General features: G+C 45.3%; 2 pseudogenes; one reads left to right on the plus strand and one right to left on the minus strand.

Annotated features, from left to right (window-relative positions):
- Positions 1–827: 827 nt before the first annotated feature.
- Positions 828–2,896, minus strand: LOC106576458 (4-galactosyl-N-acetylglucosaminide 3-alpha-L-fucosyltransferase 9-like; annotated as a pseudogene).
- Positions 2,897–14,836: 11,940 nt separating this feature from the next.
- On the plus strand, positions 14,837–19,620 carry LOC106576456 (DEP domain-containing protein 7-like; annotated as a pseudogene).
- The last annotated feature ends 1,773 nt before the right edge of the window (positions 19,621–21,393 follow it).

Below are 21,393 nucleotides of genomic sequence, written 5' to 3' on the forward strand. Positions count from 1 at the left end.
CTCTAGTGGTGTGGGGGCTGTGCTTTGGCAAAGTGGGTGGGGTTATATCCTGCCTGTTTGGCCCTGTCCGGGGGTATCATCGGATGGGGCCACAGTGTCTTCTGATCCCTCCTGTCTCAGCCTCCAGTATTTATGCTGCAGTAGTTTATGTGTCGGGGGGCTAGGGTCAGTCTGTTACATCTGGAGTATTTCTCTTGTCTTATCCGGTGTCCTGTGTGTATTTAAATATGCTCTCTCTAATTCTCTCTTTCTCTCTTTCTGTCTTTCTCTCGGAGGACCTGAGCCCTAGGACCATGCCTCAGGACTACCTGGTATGATGACTCCTTGCTGTCCCCAGTCCACCTGGCCGTGCTGCTGCTCCAGTTTCAACTGTTCTGCCTGCGGCTATGGAACCCTGACCTGTTCACCGGACGTGCTTGTTGCACCCTCGACAACTACTATGATTATTATTATTTGACCATGCTGGTCATTTATGAACATTTTAACATTTTAACATTTTGACCATGTTCTGTTATAATATCCACCCTGCACAGCCAGAAGAGGACTGGCCACCCCTCATAGCCTGGTTCCTCTCTAGGTTTCTTCCTAGGTTTTTGGCCTTTCTAGGGAGTTTTTCCTAGGGAGTTTTTCCTAGCCACCGTGCTTCTTTCACATGCTTTGCTTGCTGTTTGGGGTTTTAGGCTGGGTTTCTGTACAGCACTTTGAGAATATCAGCTGATGTACGAAGGGCTATATAAAAATAAATTTGATTTGATTTGATTTGAATTGGATGGAAACCTAGTGTCAGGTTCTTATTTTTCAGAGTAAATAATCCAGGGACACTAGAGAAGCTTTAACCAAGTTTCAATCTATCCCAAAGGTTCTGTACAGCTGTAATCAGACAACCCAACATTTGTCCCATCCAGATATTTATATTCCACACTCCCTTCCACACTCCCTCTCTCCAATCCTTACAGTTTATGCCCCAACAGGAAGAAGGTAACCAGATACTACCCTGATTACTCCCTTAAGGGGAACTGACCTCACCCCTCATTTGCTGACCTCAACCCCTCCACCTAATCCACAGATGTCGATCTGTCTTCCCTATATCAACATGTCGCTCTCCTCTCTTCCATCAAACACATTCCAAAGCCTTCTGGCTTTCTACAGAGAACCCTTAACTTTCTATGCTTCTTCTCTATCATTTATTTAATATCTCAATGTTCAAAATGTCAAACCCAACAGTCCCTCCTCTTGAACAATAGCATCCTAATGTTCAATTCATATAAACTTGGAAATTACTAATAAATGTATAACAATGATAATAAAACATGAATAAAAAAACTAACAAATGACTATATGATTCCAATGCTGTCTCTTGCAAATCAGGCCTAGGTTTTGGAGTAATATAATCTGGGTCACATGTATGAGATTCACCCTCATGCAACGGCATTAACGCAGGATTCAAAGCACCGATCTTATGAAATGGTAGATTTTCCCCATTTAACGTTAACTCCCAGTTTGTCCATCTTGCACTAGTAACAAGTTGTGCTTTGTCATACATGCTTTATGACCCTGTTCCGTCAAATTGTCTACCAATGTGGTGCGGTCTCGCATATGAGTTTCTTCGTCTTTTGACGCTAATAACAAATCCTCCACGTATTGTACAAACACAGAACCTACAATTGACACCCTTTTAACGATTGTTGGTTTTAATACAGCTGGACAGCGTCTTTGAGTAGTCTTCGTTTTCTAGGTATCTACTAAAATGTCTCCCATAGGCCTCTACTTTGACATGCCTACTGAGCTCGTTGAACACCTGTACCCTCTTGTAGTTTGGGTTCCAGTTGCTCACTACCCAGCAAACTAATTTGTCCTTCTTGGGCAGCTCAAAGATTTTATCCTCACTGGTTACCTCGACAAGCGACCCATATGGAACCTTGATATCAGAATCCATTCGATAACTCTAAGTCAAATTGAACAAGTGGTCAACACCAGGGATCCTGTTTGTGTTAGCCGGTGATTCTGCATTCCACCACACCCATTTCTGGAACCATGGACGTTGTTCTTGAGGCATGTTCTTCAGGTCTCCATGGATGTCTCTATGGTGGACGATGACACCGTGCGCCTTGCTGTAAAGGTTTTTATCCACGGTTAGGTGACAGCCTTTGATGTTAAAGTAGGCACAAGAGTCTATGTCAAAAGTGTGATCAAGTGGCCAAATCAAAATGATAGTCATCCTGAATGGTTGTCTGGGCATGGTGTGTTTGGTTCACCATCTGGTTCCTTGCCCTACGTACTTGAGTGCAAGGAGGACAACAAGCCTGGGATGCCTGGTCGATAGGGCATGAGAGAAACTTGATCTGGTGTTTGTAGTACATGAAGGATAAGCCCAGTAAGAATGTCATCATCAGAACAGGCCGTAGAACCCCCTGGGAAGCCGGAGTGGACATACCTTGACCCTTTTGAAAGAGAAAAGAGACCAATCAAATCCACTCTAGAATATCAACAATAGCCATCTTATAAAATGACAATACACCATGGAATCCAGGGAACAAAATACACAAGGAATGCAAAATGCATCACTAGTGAAACATACCAACATTCAGTGCTGTTGATTAATTCAGCATTCATGTTGACCATGTGCAAACTCATTCCACAGAGGGTCGAGTGTCAGTAGGTTTTTGCTCCTCCCTTGTACTTCATTGATTAATTAAGGTCACTAATTAGTAAGGAATTCACCTCACCTGGTTGTCTAGGTCTTAATTGAAAGGAAAAACCCGCAGACACTCGGTCCTCCGTGGAATGAGTTTGACTCCCCTGATGTGGACTCTCTGGTTGTCCTATATGATGACGTACACTACAACCCTCAAACGCAACTCTGGATCTCGAAGCCAGTTCCACTGCATTCTTTCATTGTTCCCTTCTATTCAGAGACTGATTTAGACCTGGGACACCAGGTGGGTGCAATTACTTATCAAGTAGAACAGAAAACCAGCAGGCTCTGGACTTCGCAGGGTAAGAGTTGAATACCCCTGCACAGCAAACCATGTGCACAATACGTAGAGCTATGTAACAGTACTTTTGTGCATTTGTAGATTGGCCTGAGGGCATTGTTGGGAGTTACTGTGTGTGATGATAAGTCTGGATTGTTCCAGTTTCTGTTTTTTTTGTAAATACTTATCTTAACGTTGTCCTCTGTGTATATATTTTCAAATAAATTAAAGGCAATACTTTTCATTTCCCCCCTATCTTTTTGAATAAAGTCCACTTGTGTTATCCTGTGAATATGGCAAGTATAGGTTCAGCAATATCTCATACAAGGAACAATAAGGTCTTTAGACAATACCAAACCATGTTATCACATCAAAATCATATCAAGCATTACTCCTACGGGGACTAAAGAGATTTCACCGGGACAGCTCGCAAGAACTGGCTGAACAAACAGGACACAAAAAACAAACTGTTACATGGAGGAAGTGTCAACCCTGAGCTGCTGCTGCTGCTGCTTCTTCAAGGTTTATTGGCAGACTACACTCAAAAGGTGCATTGTCTCCACCTACTGTACAGGGTGGTGAGAGAAAAAAATCTAACCTGAGCTGAGGAAAAGTACAGCACCTTTTTTATTTTACCTTTATTTAACCAGGTAGACCAGTTGAGAACAAGTTCTCATTTACAACTGCGACCTGGCTAAGATAAAGCAAAGCAGTGCGACAAAAACAACAACATAGAGTTACACATAAACGTACAGTCAATAACACAAAAGAAAAGAAAAATGGAAAAATCTATGTAGTGTGTCCAAATGTAGAAGAGTAGGGAGGTAGGGAATAAATAGGCCCTAGAGGCGAAAATAATTACAATTTAGCACTAATACTGGAGTGATAGATGTGTAGATGATGATGTGCCAGTAGAGATACTGGGGTGCAAAAGAGCAAGAGGTTAAGTAATAATATGGGGAGGAGGTAGTCGGGTGTGCTATTTAGCTGCTCAGACAGCTGATGCTTAAAGTTAGAGAGGGAGATATAAGACTCCAGCTTCAGAGATTTTTGCAATTCGTTCCAGTTATTGGCAGCACAGAACTGGAAGGAAATGCAGCCAAAGTAAGTGTTGTCTTTGGGGATGAACAGTGCAATATACCCGCTGGAGCGCTGCTACGGGTGAGGTTGCTATGGTGACCAGTAAGCTGAGATAAGGCGGGGCTTTACCTAGCAAAGACGTATAGATGACCTGGAGCCAGTGGGTTTGGCGAAGGACATCTAGTGAGGGCCAGCCAATGAGAGCATACAGGTTGCAGTGGTGGGTAGTATATGGGGCTTTGGTGATAAAACGGATGGCACTGTGATAGCAAACTGGATGTAGTCTGAATAGAGTGTTGGGGGCTATTTTGTAAATGACATCGCCGAAGTCAAGGATCGGTAGGATAGTCAGTTTTACGAGGGTATGTTTGGCGGCATGAGTGAAGGAGGCTTTGTTGCAAAATAGGAAGCCGATTCTAGATTTAATTTTGGATTGGAGATGCTTAATGTGAGTCTGGAAGGAGAGTTTACAGTCTAACCAGACACCTAGGTATTTGTGGTTGTCCACACATTCTAGGTCAGAACCGTCCAGAGTAGTGATGCTAGTCGGGCGGGCAGGTGCGGGCAGCAATCGGTTGAAGAGCATGCACTTAGTTTTACTAGCATTTTAAAAGCAGTTGGAGGTGTGGTGGATGAATCAGAATTAGTTGGGTAACATAGATAATTAAGATGTTTTATTAGCATAATATGCTTATGTGAGATACTTGTCATTAGAAAGTGTCCTTTGGACTCAGGTGTCTTTTAGTTGCACTTTTCCCTTAGCTGGGGCTCAGTCACTTGGGGCCCAGAGAGGGGAGAGGTCAGACTTGTCTTTGACATATCTCTGTTGCTATGCAGAATATCAGACAGGGAGGAGGACAAAATGGAACAGAGTCTTCATATGTGAATGTGTCTTTACCTATTCTTAAACCATGTGAAGAGATGGCGTGATTAATGGGGAACCAATTATCTGTCTCCACAATGTCTGTGCGCAAGTCACTCCCCTCAGTGAGCTTGTCCAGAAGTGGGATCAAGAGGGGGTTTACTTGAGATGAGAGTATCTAGAGTTGACAATTGATATATGCCATTGGATGAGATGGGGTTTTTGTACTATGAAGTACCAGGAACGAGATTAGAACCTCGTCATTGGGGACCAAACTGAACGATCATTTATAGCGAATGTTATCTGGTTAAGGGATACTCCTTTCTTAAGTATAAGGTCCCTTTGTGAACAGTTCCTAAGATCTGTTATTCGTCATGTACGGTATAAAAGATCTTTGTACTTTTGTGTAATCACTTTTCAATGGTTCATTGAAGGTCAAGTGCTTTTGCAAAAGCATCTTAATTATTAAAGATGTAGTTTTAAGTATAACTCTGCCTTGTGTGTGTGAAGTTTGTAACTCTCCTCAGTTGGTAATGCAGAAAGTATCCACCACAGAGGCCACGGAAGGAGTGTTGTATGGCGATGAAGCTCGTCTGGAGGTTTGTTAACACAGTGTCCAAAGAAGGGCCAGATGTATACAGAATGGTGTCGTCTGCGTAGAGGTGGATCAGAGAGTCACCAGCAGCAATAGCGACATCATTGATATATACAGAGAAAAGAGTCGGCCCGAGAATTGAACCCTGTGGCACCCCCATAGAGACTGCCAGAGGTCCGGACAACAGGCCCTCCGATTTGACACACTGAACTCTATCTGAGAAGTAGTTGGTGAACCAGGCGAGGCAGTAATTTGAGAAGCCAAGGCTATTGAGTCTGCCGATAAGAATGCGATGATTGACAGAGTCAAAAGCCTTGGCCAGGTCGATGAAGACGGCTGCACAGTACTGTCTTTTATCGATGATGGTTATGATATCATTTAGGACCTTGAGCGTGGCTGAGGTGCACCCATGACCAGCTCGGAAACCAGATTGCATAGTGGAGAAGGTGCGGTGGGATTCAAAATGGTCGGTGATTTGTTTATTAACTTGACTTTCGAAGATTTTACAATGGCAGGGCAGGATGGATATAGGTCTATAACAGTTTTGTTCTCGAGTGTCTCCCCCTTTGAAGAGGGGGATGACCGCGGCAGCTTTCCAATCTTTGGGGATCTCAGATGATACGAAGAGAGGTTGAATAGGCTAGTAATAGGGGTTGCAACAACTTCGGCGGATAATTTTAGAAAGAGAGGGTCCAGATTGTCTAGCCCAGCTGATTTGTAGGGAACCAGATTTTGCAGTTCTTTCAGAACATCAGCTGTCTGAATTTGGGTGAAGGAGAAGCGGGGGGGTTTGGGCAAGTTGCTGCAGGGGGTGCTGAGATGTTGGCCAGGGTAGGGGTAGCCAGGTGGAAAGCATGGCCAGCTGTGTAAAAATGCTTATTGAAATTATCGATTATCATAGATTTATCGATGGTGACAGTGTTTCCTATCCTCAGGGCAGTGGGCAGCTGGGAGGAGGTGCTCTTATTCTCCATGGACTTTACAGTGTCCCAAAACTTTTTGGAATTAGTGCTACAAGAAGCAAATTTCTGTTTGAAAAAGCTAGCCTTAACTTTCCTAACTGACTATATTGGTTTCTGACTTCCGTGAAAAGTTGCATATCACGGGGGCTATTCAATGCTAATGCAGAACGCCACAGGATGTTTTTGTGCTGTTCAATGGCAGTCAAGTCTGGGGTGAACCAAGGGCCATATCTGTTCTTAGTTCTAAATTTTTTGAATGGGGCATGCTTATTTAAGATGGCGAGGAAAGCACTTTTGAAGAGCAACCAGGCATCCTCTACTGACGGGATGAGGTCAATATCCTTCCAGGATACCCGGGCCAGGTCGATTAGAAAGGCCTGCTCGCTGAAGTGTTTTAGGGAGCGTTTGACAGTGATGAGGGGTGGTCGTTTGACCGCGGACCCAGTGCGCACACAGGCAGTGATCGCTGAGATCCTGGTTGAAGACAGCAGAGGTGTATTTAGAGGACAGATTGGTCAGGATGATATCTAAGAGGGTGCCCATGGTTACAGATTTATGGTTGTACCTGGTAGGTTCCTTGATGATTTGTGTGAGATTGAGGGCATCTAGCTTAGATTGTAGGATGGCCGGGGTGTTAAGTATGTCCCAGTTTAGGTCACCTAACAGTACGAACTCTGAAGATAGATGGGGGGTGACCTAGATGACAGAAGTGAGGGAGAGGCTGGAAGCTGTGGCTATCAATCGTTGATCAACAAACAATCAAACTGTTCTTGGTGTGGCGATGGTTCAGCACTGGGTCAAAGATAGTAGGAGATGATGGAGACGAAAGTGAAGCAAGTATGGAGCATAGTGGTACAAATAAATTTAGGAGTAAGAAAGAGAAATGAAGCGGGAGAGAAAGGGTGTAATGGTTTGAAGGGGAGCGAAAGGTCTATGGAGGCAGAGAGGAGGCAGAAAGGGATGTTTGAGGAGAGCAACATAGCTTCCAACGCTATAGCAGCAGTTCAGAGGTACAGAGTGCCGAGGAAGGGTAAGATAAGTCGCGAGGGGAGCATGGCGGTGAGGAGGCACATAAAGTGATTCTGAAGTTTAGGGAGGAAGGGGAAGTTGGGGCAATGAGTCCAATAAGGTTGACGGCTGTGATAAAAGAGTAGATTTGGGAAGTTGTCCATGCTAAAGTGTTAAGAGACGGGAGCTTGTTGGTGTTCTGTAAGGACATGGCACAGAGGGAAAAAGTATAAGGTGGTGTCAAGCAGCTGGACTCATCAAGCAGGGAAGCAGTGGATTAAATGGGCGATAACAGGAGTGGGGGTGGCTGGATGGAAATGGCCAAGTGATGGAAAATCTGATAGAAAGGAAAGATCTGGTGTGCCTGAATGATGGCCGAGGGACCAGGATTCATGTAGTTACAGGGAAATAGTCTGCCTTGGACCTCACTCTGGTATCTAGTGCGATGGCGGGAATCTGTGAGTGGGAGGTATGGGAGGAGTTGACAGTAAGGAGTGATCATTACCCCATAGTATGTACAGTAGGCCGGAGGAGGAGGTGTCAGTGGATGGAGTAGGCAGGTGGGTGTTTGGAAGGGCAAAGTGGACTCAGTTTCAGGAGCTGAGTGAGCAGGTGATGACTCAGGTGGATATGAGAGGAAGTGGATAGTATGAATAACTGGGTGAGAAGTGTTAGTGGGGGCAGCTATTGAGGCTATACATAAGAGTTCAGGGAGGAGGAGGAAAGCAGTCCCATGGTGGACGGAGGAGTGTGCGGTAATGGTAAGGAGTAGGAACAGGGCATTTAGAATACTGAAAAGGACTCATAACTTCCAACGTCTGATTCAGTATAAGCAGGCCCTGGTGAGGAGAACTATCCGTCAGGTAAAGAGGTCATGTTGGCGTCGGTTCTGTGACACCATTGCAAGGGCGACACCTGTGGGAGAAGTGTGGGAGATGAGAGGATGAGTGAGTGAGATTATCCAGTGTTGACGAGTGGGAAGGATGTGGCAGTAACAGATGAGAAGGCAAAGATGATGGACAAAGTATTTGTCCAAGTGCATAGCAAATTTGTCAGAGGAGAGGGAGAGAGAACGAGAGAGGAGCATCCTGGAGTGCTGGATAGGAGGGAAGATGTAAATGATGCGTTGAATGCACCATTTACCATGGCAGAGGTGAAAAGGGCAGTAGATAAGGCTGGGTTAACTTCACCTGGGAAAGATGAGGTGTGCCATGTTATATTGGCCCATCTTTGTGATGAGGCACTGGATAAGGTGTTGGTGTTGTACAACAGAGTGTGGGAGGAGGTGAAACTACCAGGCAGCTGGAAGGAGGCAGTAGTGTAAACAAGCCAGGGAAGGACACAATGAGGTCAACAAGCTATCGGCCAATAGCTTTAACATCACATGTATGTAAGATTATGGAACATATGATTACGGAGAGGCTAACTTTCTTCCTGGAGTGCAGGGGGCTAGTATCGCCACATCAGAGTGGGTTCAGCAAGGGTAGGGGAACTATGGACCCAGTGCTCTTCTTAGAAGCAGAGGTCAGGAAGGCTCAGGTGAACAAGGAGACAGTTGTAGCTGTCTTTGTTTGATGTGGAGAAGGCGTATGATATGATTTGGAAGGAGGGGTTGTTAATCAAGCTTGATATTATGGGGTTCAGAGGATGAACGTACAACTGGATAAATTATTTCCTGTTTGGATGGTTTATCCAGGTGAGGGTGGGGAAGTCTATCAGGCAGCTACCTGGTGGATAACGGTACACCACAGGGGAGCGTGATTAGTCCTCTGTTGTTCTCAATCATGATCAATTATGTTTACTCTCAGGTAAGGACAGATATTGGGAGGTCGTTATTTGCAGATGATGGGGCCTTATGGAAGAAATGTGCCATACATAGTCAGGAAGGTACAGGAAGCAATTGATGAGGTAGAGCGATGGGATTCAGGTTCTCTGTAGAGAACTCGGTGTTCTTTACCAGGAGGAAGGTGGGAGATGAGGTATGTTTGAGGTTATATGGGAGAAACTTGGAGAGAGTGGGGGCCTTCAGGTTCCTTGGGTTATACTTTGACTGACCTGGGCAGAACATGTTGAGAGAATGGTGGAAATGTGTAAGAAGGTGCTAAATGTGATGCGCTGTCTAACGGGGAAGTAGTGGGGGGTGAGCGTTCCTCATTGAGTACCATGCATGTTGGGTTGATCCGATCTGTAGTAGACTATGGCAGTGTAGCGTATAGTTCGGCAGGCCGGACCTCATTGCAAAGGCTATATCGTACAGGGGTAAGGACTCTGAATATGTAGTGGGGTGTTTCGGACCTCCCCAGTGTCTGAACTACAGGTGGAGCTGGGGGGGATATGCCATTGCAGATTAGGAGACAGCAGCTGGCAATGAATTATTGGATCAACCTACAGGGACATGGGGTGTCTCATCCTGCGAAAGGGATTTTACAGGCATGCTGGGAACATGAGTGAAGACAGAACACAAGCTTTGGGTGGGTGGGTAATACCCAGGCGAAGGAGATGGGACTGTATGGAAGGGAGTTTAGTCCAACAGTAGCTATTCCTGTAAATTCACCATGGCTACTCCCACCTCCAGTAGTTGATCTAGAAGTGTTGGAGAGACTACAGAAAGACATGATGTTTAAGAGATGTCTGGATAGTGTGTATCAGGATTTTGTAGCCATTTACACAGATGGTTCAAAAGATCCAAGGAAGGACGTACTGGGTCAGCATTTGTAGTGCAGGAATGTGGGGTGGCAGTCAGGAAATGTATTACAGATCATCTGGCTGTATATACAGCGGAGCTGATGACCATACTGTTGGTCTGGCAGTGGGTGGAGGAAGTTAAGCCAGACAGAGTAGTTATTTGCTCTGATTCATGTGCAGTGTTGATGAGTCTCCAGTCCTTTATCTCACCTAGCAGACAAGACCTGCTTTAAGAGGTGCAACAAACCCATTGCAGGATTAGACAAATTAGTATACAGATATGATTTACTTGGGTCCAAGCCCATGTGGGGGTGGAGGGCAACGAGGCAGTTGGCTAAACAAGCACTTAGTATTGGGGATGTTGAGGTTGTAGTTCCAATGAGCAAGGCAGAGGCAAAAAGCCTGATATGGACAGTGATGGTGCAGAGATGGCAGGAGCAGTGGAAAAGAGATACTACGGGCAGGCAATTATTTAAAGTACAGAGGAAAGTCGGGGAGGCCGGCAGGAAGGGATCAAAGAGAGGAGGCTATTTTTACAAGATTAAGGGTGGGACACAGCCAGTTGAAAAATACCTTAAATGTGATGGGAAAGCATCCAACAGGAAAGTGTGATTATTGCCAGGAAACAGAGACCGTGGAGCATGTATTGCTTCACAGTGGGCAATATCAAAGGGAAAGAGAGAGGCTGAGCTCTAGTATGAGGGAGAAGGGGATACAGGAAATTAGTTTTTAAGGAGTATATTGAGTAGAACGTCATTATATATAAACTCAAATATTTGATCTTTTTTTAAGTGCAACAAGGCTGGCAGGTAGGATTTAGTTTCTCCCGGCCTCTGGCCCACACACCAGTACAGTTGGTGTTGGTAATGCACTATAACGTTGGATGCCAACTGCCAATTAACCCCACTGAAGAAGTAAAATGGTTGATAACTATGCATGGCAATGAACTAGTGCACTTTTTCCAAATCACACTGTATAGCATTTTAGATTATAATATTAAAATATAATAGACCAGGCTAAGGCTGCACCATTACATGCCCAAGTTATCACACTTACCTTGGTATCGACAATGCCAGGAGAAGATGAAGTATTGTATCACACTGTCTACGTATACAATCCAGGTGTAGAGATCCGTGAGTGACTGAGTGCAATGCCTTATCAAAATCCCTAATACCTACCTTTCAGAGAGGGGACCGGGCCAGGTGAAAAGACATGGCTGCATTTTATGTTGTCTAATCACCTGGGGTGTGTTCAGTTTGCCACAACAGTTGCTACGTTGCGTGATGGTTTGTACTGTATGACACGTTTTCCCAAAATGGTGCGCACCGTTCTTTAACAACCTTTGAAGTACGTTTGGTTCCGTTTGGTGGTTTTGGCGAGGTGTGGCCTGATCAATACAGGTCTGAAATGGAAGTGAATAAGGGAGAATTATTGGAGGTGGCATGTGCAGTGAAGTTCTCAGAGCTTGCACCGATGGTCAGGATAAAGATTAGTCTGACGGTAGGAGTGTCATTTTTTGACAAAGTGGACCCCTGCCTTTTTGCTGATCCATATGTGGTTTCAGGGTGGGTGAAAACCAAGTTGGCTGCAGTGGAATCGGTGAAGGTAACCCGAAGTGGTCTTGTGATAATTGTTTGTGTTTCTGCTGGTCAGAGGGAGCGGGCGCTTCACACCACACTGCCGTATTCATTGACCTGGCCAAGGCTTTCGACTCTGTCAATTACCACATCCTCATCGACAGACTCAATAGCCTTGGTTTCTCAAATGATTGCTTCACCTGGTTCACCAACTACTTCTCTGATAGAGTTCAGTGTGTCAAATCAGAGGGCCTGTTGTCCGGGCCTCTGGCAGTCTCTATGAGGGTGCCACAGGGTTCAATTCTTGGGCCGACTCTCTTCTCTGTATACATCAATGATGTCGCTCTTGCTGCTGGTGAGTCTCTGATCCAACTCTCTGATCTAACTACCCTCCAGACAAGCTTCAATGCCATACAACTCTCCTTCCGTGGCCTCTAACTGCTCTTAAATACAAGTAAAACTAAATGCATGCTCTTCAACCGACCCGCCCGTCCAGCATCACTACTCTGGACGGTTCTGACTTAGAATATGTGGACAACTACAAATACCTAGGTGTCTGGTTAGACTGTTTCTCTCCTTCCAGACTAACATCAAACATCTCCAATCCAAAGTTAAATCTAGAATTGGCTTCCTATTTCGCAAACAAAGCATCTTTCAATCATGCTGCCAAACATACCCTCGTAAAACTGACCATCCTACCAATCCTCGACTTCGGCGATGTCATTTACAAAATAGCCTCCAATACCCTACTCAATAAATTGGATGCAGTCTATCACAGTGCCATCCGTTTTGTCACCAAAGCCCCATATACTACCCACCACTGCGACCTGTACGCTCTCGTTGGCTGGCCCTCGCTTCATACTCGTCGCCAAACCCACTGGCTCCAGGTCATCTACAAGACCCTGCTAGGTAAAGTCCCCCCTTATCTCAGCTCGCTGGTCACCATAGCAGCACCCACCTGTAGAACGCGCTCCAGCAGGTATATCTCTCTGGTCACCCCCAAAGCCAATTCCTCCTTCGGCCGCCTCTCCTTCCAGTTCTCTGCTGCCAGTGACTGGAATGAACTACAAAAATCTCTATAACTGGAAACACTTATCTCCCTCACTAGCTTTAAGCACCAGCTGTCAGAGCAGCTCACAGATTACTGCACCTGTACATAGCCCATCTATAATTTAGCCCAAACAACTACCTCTTCCCCTACTGTATTTGCTCCTTTGCACCCCATTATTTCTATTTCTACTTTGCACTTTCTTCCACTGCAAATCTACCATTACAGTGTTTTACATGCTATATTGTATTTACTTTGCCACCATGGCCTTTTTTGCCTTTACCTCCCTTATCTCACCTCATTTGCTCACTTTGTATATAGACTTATTTTTCTACTATATTATTGACTGTAGGTTTGTTTTACTCCATGTGTAACTCTGTGTTGTTCTATGTGTCAAACTGCTTTGCTTTATCTTGGCCAGGTCGCAATTGTAAATGAGAACTTGTTCTCAACTTGCCTACCTGGTTAAATAAAGGTGAAATAAAATAAATAAATAAATAATTGGGATTAGAGCTGTGACTTATTTTGCTCTCAAGAAAAGGGCACCATTGAAAGGAGTGATTACTGGGGTAGCGGTAAATGTGAAAGTGGACCAGCTGAAGGGAAAGATTCCCGGTGTTTGTGATGCTTGTCGTTTGGTGCGACGCAAACATTGTGGTGTGAATGTAAAAATAGAAGAGTCATGGTCTGTTCTTTTGAGTTTTGATGTTAAGTATTTGCCTGACAAAGTGACGTTAGGAAATTTCAGTCATACCGTGCGAGCATTTGTGCAGAATCCATTACGTTGTTATATGTGTCAAGCTTATGGGCATCTGGCAGCAGTGTGTAGGTGTGAGGTTCCTAGGTGTGAGAAGTATGCAGATGGGCATAAAACAAAGGAATGTGTTGTATTGGGGAAAGAAGTGGTATGTGTTAATTGTATGGGTGCTTATGGGGCTGGGGATCAGAAGTGTCTGGTGAGAGGCAGGTTGAGGTTACCAGGGTTAGAGTTGTGTTGAGGAAGATGGCTCAAAGGGGAGGGATCCTGAGAGGATTTGTGTGAGTAGTAGATCTGTGCCATCACAGAGGGATAGGTAATTGAGTGATACATGCTTCAGTAAGACTGGCTTTTTAGCGCTCATCAATGCACCCCAGAGATGGAACTTAAGTCACAGAAAATAGAAGTTGTGGTGGCAGCTACAGAGAAGTATTTAGGTGTACGAGATTTGACGTCAGAGTTAGGGTGTGTTGAGTGGTGGGGTCCAAACCTCCCAGGCCATTGGCCTGAGGTAGGACCAGATAGGTTTGAATAGCGTGGTGGGTTTTTAATGTGTAGGGTTAGATGGCAGGGTATTTTCTTTAATGTATTTTCCACTCAAAGTATAAGGGATTTATACCCTAGTCTAGTTGGTGGCGGTAATGCAACATTTATTGGATGCCAACTGCCGTTAAACCTCATCGAAGAAGAATCTACGTCACATCCTTTTTCACAATGGCGGCTGATTTAACTCAGAGGTTTAGACGATTGAACAGTCAAACACGGAGCCTTCGTGAAAATGTTCAACCAGGTGAGAAATTGACATGAACATCCTTAGGCTATAAACCGTAACATGCTTTCAACTTTTTGTTTTTTGTTTTTATATCCAAAAACACAGCCAGCGTACAAAGCTGTGTTAGCTCATCTTGCTAGCCTAGCTAGTTAACGCCGTTAGTTAAACTGCTAACTAAGCCATTTATAAACACATTACATTCTAACTTAGCTAGCTACATGTCATGTTTTTAATGGCTTATGGCCACAACCCTTATCTTTTACACAACTGTGAGTAAACTTAAGTTAAACGACCATACTAGAGGTGTGTTATTAATATTGAAGTGAAGGGTAGCTAACTAACTAGATTCAGCAATGTGACGACATCCCACAAAAATCAACAACCCCCACCAAAGAAATCTGAACTGACAAGAGCCAACAGTGGCTGTCTTGGCAGATTTGAACTCTGTCGTGGTGTTTTTATTTTGCATGCAGTCGCCATACTGTTGATGAACTATGACTGAGTCTACTACCTGAATGTGTCATCACATAGGATTCTCTGGGCCCTTCCATGCTACACAGCTGTGGCACAACATCATCCAGGCGCTGCATACACAGGTGGAGGTGCGACGACGGCGGCACCACCTGTGTGTGCACCCTGACTGCTTCACGGGCTCGGACGCAGTAGACGCTGTGCTCAGCTGCTTGATGCAGAACGTCTTCTTCTGTGCCAGCGAGGTGTCACACCTCAAGGCCGCCAGGCTCTGCCAGGCGCTCATGGAGGCCAAGGTGTTTGAGGCGGTGGGGACCAAGCTGTTCCGCCGGGACAAAGAAGGCCACTTTCGAGGACACGGGCTGCAGCCTCTACCGTTTCCAGGACTGTGGCTCGCTGCCCGGTTCAGCCAGGAAGGCTGGGAAGGATGGGGACACAGAGAACATGGCCCCCGAGGACTTAGTGAGGAAGAGGAAGAAAGGCTCTAGGTTTGTCTGAGTCACAAACATGCACACACATACATTCTTATTCTTTTGGTTTCTCTCACACACGGTTTTACTATACCTCACTACATCGTCACTGCTCTCTCTCTGCAGACTGAGTGAGCTGAGGACCATCTCCAACCCCTTGGCGCTGGGCCCCTCAGACCGGAGGGTAGAGAGGCTGCTGAAGACCATCAACCTGCAGCCCTCCCTCCCTAAGGCCATTACCAAAGCCCCCACCACCATGTTCCTTTCAAAGACAGGTGAGATGACAAAGCCTGGCTGTCTCCACCTGGCCATGTTGGAAATTACTATATTGGAAAAGTTCATGTACTTTTTTCTTTTTTTCTTTCCCACTCTTGCTTGTCATTCTATACCCCCTCTCTCCCTCCTCTGTCCTCAGTGGTGGAGGAGGTGTGGAAGCAGTGGACGTTGCTTCAGCTGCTGCAGACGGTGGAGCTACCCGTGCTGGACTGCATCCTGGCGTCTCCGACCCGGGGGACCCAGCCCCACCTCCAGGCTGCCACCCTGCAGCTGCTGTAGAGCCACCACCAGGACCTGGTCATCTCCAACACCTGCCTGGACCGTGAGCTGCCCCAGACCACCAACCTTCCCGAGTTAGTACCTAACCAGCCGCCATATGATTTCATGGAAAAGATACTAGGAATTGTAAGCATTATTTTGTTGGTCAAAACCAGGGATTGGAACCGGATTATGGAACAGAACACTGAAAAAGTCATTTGAGGAACGGAAACTGAACTGGGAATGAAAGTGATCTTGTGTTCTGGAACAGAAACATTATTTTCAAATCTTTAGAATGGGTTAATAATGTTCTTTTTGTTCCAAAAATATTCTTAATATCTAGTATATAATTTGATCTAAAGTTTTAATGCTAGTAATAGCCTAAACACATTCCAGTTCATGACATGATGTTCAGTGCTTCAAGCCAAGCTGGTCTCTCTCTTTCTCCCCCCACCGGTGCAGGCTCAAGATGCGACTGAAATATCTGACCAATCAACATGTAAACAACTAGCTTATGCTTCCATAGCAAGCTTCTCTATCAATGCTAATGTGTTGAGTAAATGAATGAGCTATTTTGTAAAAACTGTTGATTTCACCCAATGAAAAGGAACAATCTGAACCGGTTCCAAACTTTTCTGGTCGGAAAACTGGAACGAAAAAAGATAGGAATATTTAATTTGGCTCCAACCGCTGGTCAAAACATTAACAACCTACCATTATATTTAAGCTCTTTTGACATTAAAAGAAGGCCCTGAAGTTGGCTTCCTCTCCCTGTGACACTGTAGGCTGGACGCATGGCTGGTGGCAGCTGCCGACTGCCTGGAGCTCTTCCCTGACCAGCTGATCGTGTTGGCGGGGGAGCACCTCCTCCAGCAAGGCAGTACCACAGAAGAGACCAGTGTGGATGACGGATCACCACCTCAAGCTGAACCTCGGCAAGACGGAGCTGCTCTTCCTCCCGGGGAAGGACTGCCCGTTCCATGATCTCGCCATCACGGTTGACAACTCCATTGTGTCCTCCTCCCAGAGTGCTAAGAACCTTGGCGTGACCCTGGACAACACCCTGTCGTTCTCCACTAACATCAAGGCAGTGACCCAATCCTGTAGGTTCATGCTCTACAACATTCGCAGAGTACGACCCTGCCTCACACAGGAAGCGGCGCAGGTCCTAATCCAGGCACTTGTCATCTCCCGTCTGGATTACTGCAACTCGCTGTTGACTGGGCTCCCTGCCTGTGCCATTAAACCCTACAACTCATCCAGAACGCCGCAGCCCGTCTGGAGTTCAACCTTCCCAAGTTCTCTCACGTCACCCCGCTCCTCCGCTCTCTCCACTGGCTTCCAGTTGAAGCTCGCATCCGCTACAAGACCATGGTGCTTGCCTACGGAGCTGTGAGGGGAACGGCACCTCCGTACCTTCAGGCTCTGATCAGGCCCTACACCCAAACAAGGGCACTGCGTTCATTCACCTCTGGCCTGCTCGCCTCCCTACCTCTGAGGAAGCACAGTTCCCGCTCAGCCCAGTCAAAACTGTTCGCTGCTCTGGCACCCCAATGGTGGAACAAGCTCCCTCACGACGCCAGGACAGCGGAGTCAATCACCACCTTCCGAAGACACCTGAAACCCCACCTCTTTAAGGAATACCTGGGATAGGATAAAGTAATCCTTCTAACCCCCCCCCCCCCCCCTAAAAGATTTAGATGCACTATTGTAAAGTGGTTGTTCCACTGGATATCATAAGGTGAATGCACCAATTTGTAAGTCGCTCTGGATAAGAGCGTCTGCTAAATGACTTAAATGTAAATGTAAATGCAAGGAGGCAAAGAGGCTGGCCAGCCAGAAGAAACTGCTGTTTGACACCATGGCCAAGCACTACAGAGGCCAGGAGAGGTCCCCACTGCTCACCGGACGCTACCTGGACATCCACACGGTCATACTGGACCTGCTGGGTGAGACTGGCTGGTTGAGGAATTATTGTGGGGTGTTGTGTGATATAGTGTTTTCATCATGTTAGACCCCTGTGTCTGTACATGTCTCTTTGACATACACTCCCACCCACTCTCTCCCTATTTTCACTCTTCCTGTGTGTGCGTTCTCAGACTGTGGGAAGGTGGATGATGCTTGATGCTGTCAGGGCCTATCAGCTGTGTGTGCATCTGCTGGAGCCTGCTGGGAGAGATGAGCTGAGGAGGCTCCTGGCCTTCATGTCCACAGCAGCCCATCCAGATGCCTGCCGTCTGCACAAACAGGTAATCTCACTCCACACACACCATTTGAAAACTATTGTTTCTCAAATAATGGGTCAGGGCCCAATGATAAATACATCAGTGGTGGGCCAATCATACCCTGCGATGGCGGCTGTGGGTGTAGGTTTTTGCTTCAGCCAAAGTGGTAACACTGGTGGTCCACTGTGTGACGGACCACTCAATATGTCCAGACAGACAACAGGGCCCTGGTCAGCAGGACATTTCTGAAGGCCATCGTGCAGAATAAAGAGCTATCTCGTACCCAGAGCGAGAGGCTGCTGCTGTGTCTGATGGACAACCACACTCAGCTCTTTAAGGTAGGCACATGAAATCCCTGATCCTCTTGCCTGGCCCTCTTCTGACAGACCCTCGCCCGCAGTCCTCCAATCCCAAAATAAACAAGTTTAGGGCCGCATTGTTGAAAAGAAATAGTAGCTACAGAGGGAGGCTTTATAATCAGGATTTGGACACCTTGCCTTTTTAAAGTCAGGCATCTGAAGACTTAATACTGCACCCTATTCTCAAGAGTGTAATCTGTACTACAACGGTAGGGAGGCGGTACTACAACGGTAGGGAGGAGGTACTACAACGGTAGGGAGGAGGTACTACAACGGTAGGGAGGCGGTACTACAACGGTAGGGAGGCGGTACACAACGGTAGGGAGGAGGTACTACAACGGTAGGGAGGAGGTACTACAATGATAGGGAGGAGGTACTACAACGGTAGGGAGGCGGTACTACAACGGTAGGGAGGCGGTACTACAACGGTAGGGAGGAGGTACTACAACGGTAGGGAGGCGGTACTACAACGGTAGGGAGGAGGTACTACAACGGTAGGGAGGCGGTACTACAACGGTAGGGAGGAGGTACTACAACGGTAGTTTCAATTTGTTTGGCGTATTTCTGACATTGCCTGATACATTAAGTGCAGCATGTATATGATTTGTTTATGTGAATAAAGTAACCTATTATCAACCCTTCTCTATCCATAATGGAAATAGACCCCCACATCGCTGATTGATGCTATGAGGAGAACGCTGCAAATCCTGCAGCAAGGAAGAGATCCGAACAACATTGTGAGTTCAATTCAACTTGAGTACATTCAGCCCCACTTGATACATCATTTTAGGACTTGGTGATCTACAGTATATGCCCTTTTGTGGTTATGCTATTATTATAACAGTACTACATAAAATAGTGAGTCGTCCCTAATCTTCAGTAATGAAATAAACCACCATCAGTGTCGTGTTCACTAGGTACGAAATGAAAGAAAAATGACTGAAACTACCAATGAGAAGCTAATTTCTGTTTTCCGTGATGCGTTCCCTAATAAATACACCCCTGTATTGACTCCCTTCTCTTCATCCTGTGTTGCAGTGTTTACGTTCTGCCAGCAGGTGTCGCTGCAGCAGTATGAGGACCAGCGAGAGGCGGCCACCCTGGAGAGCCTGAAGCAGCTGATCAGGGACATCAGCCTGAGCAAGGCCCTGTCTGTCAAGGAGAGGAGGAGGCTGGTCAAGGAGTTCCAGAAGCACCATCCCGTAGTCTTCCTCCAGCACTTCTCCTCCATTTTCTAGGGGGGGAAAAGGAATGTAATGAGTGGTGGTAGACCCAATCCAAAATCAAACCTTACCCCCGCCATGCATTTGTAGATCTGAAAGGATTGGATTAATTATAAGCAATTCCAGGTATAAGTGTTCCACTTACCAATAAGAGGGTAAGGTCATTCCAGGGCTATGTTCGGTTGCTAAATGTTCTTGAACATTACAGATTGAAGTGAGCCTATGTGATTCCTTATTCTACATGTCAGAGGCATGTTTGATCTACATAGCATATTTATATCTGAACGTTCAACCCTGCTGAACATGCCCCTGGTCTACACAAGGGCATACTACATAGGGGATGGGCCTAGAGGTTGATTTTGGAATTGGGCAGTAGGGATCCTTGTCGCCTTAACAAGCGCGTTTGTTCTTCGTTATGCCAACATTTTCCACAGTTTTGGCAATAGTTTTGTCCCAAGACAGGATATACAGTAAGTTTTTGCCAGGTGATTATCAGGACTGTTTGTGCTTTACATGGGATGAAATGACTATTTTGATTTGATGTAGGCCTAGTTAGTGTTATCTTTTAGTGATGTTACTCTTACGAGGCTTTGCTTTTCAAGCATTCTTATGACTCCGGCTTCAGGAATGCATTTGCACTAGTTTGTAGGCTATAGTATGTTCTCATCAACACTAGATGCTAGTGGTATGATAGTAACAATTGTTTTGTTCTAACAAGGAGAGATGCACTTACCCAGGTGCCTCAAGGGTTTATTTCTGGTGAATGAGAGCATTTTCTGCTTTCCTTAGCTGATGCCTGTCAGGAAAACCTTTTGATTTTGTTGAAATCTACACAGTGGGGAATGTGTGAAATGTTTCACCAACATTAATCTAAAACTAACAGGCATAGGATCTAACTGAATTTATTCAGGGCTGGTTTTGGTATCTAGTTTTCTCAGGTAGAGTTGATTTAGGTACTGTAAATAGAAGTTTAGGCTGGATATTAAGCTTGAAGAGGAAGCATTACACTTTATTTCTATACCTTAAATGAAATGTAACACACTTATTGTGTTGACAGTCTTTTAACAAATGACGTATTGTTTTGGATTTCGTTGATTGCATCTTATAACTGGTAAGGAAATAATGCTGGTAAATGTAACACTACTTTTATATCTGTACATTTTCTGTTGGGGACAAACTGAATTATTTGAAATGGTATTCATTTAGTTATTTGTGGAACCTGTTTCCCACTGCTGTCAAGAACATGTTTCATATCTGTTAATCACATAGTTGACACTAACTATTCTATTGGATTGTAATAGGTTTGATTGCATGGATTTGCAAGTTTAATCATAAGGTGTAATGTTTCAAATGCAGCCAAAAGTTTTTACTTTTGTAGTTTTTTGGCGGTCTTACAAATGAATGCTTTGTCTCAAATAAGTGCCATGTTTTTACAATAACTTGAAGGTTGAGTGAATTAACTTATTGAAATGAGTGTAAATCATACAATCCACCCTAGCAAAAAGTTGTGCAAAAAAAAATGAGTTTCTGTTGGACAAATTCAAATGGGTCCGTTTGTTTCCGTTTTCCTCTGTGTGGTTCCTAGTGAATACACCCCGGGTTACTTTTTGTGAGTGTTACATTGTTAATTAAGTTGTTGCATCATTGGTACTATGTTTTAAATTGTATAGCATTTTCTGTACTGCATGTTGCTGCCTAGTTTTGAGCTTTACGTATCTTAGTCAACAGAATAGTACACATGATCTGTAACGTTGCCGATTCAGGTTTTATAGTTAATGCGTTGAATTGTT

Source organism: Salmo salar, chromosome 17, assembly GCF_965601325.2.
Source record: "Salmo salar chromosome 17, fSalSal1, whole genome shotgun sequence".
In the NCBI taxonomy this organism is placed as follows: domain Eukaryota; kingdom Metazoa; phylum Chordata; class Actinopteri; order Salmoniformes; family Salmonidae; genus Salmo; species Salmo salar.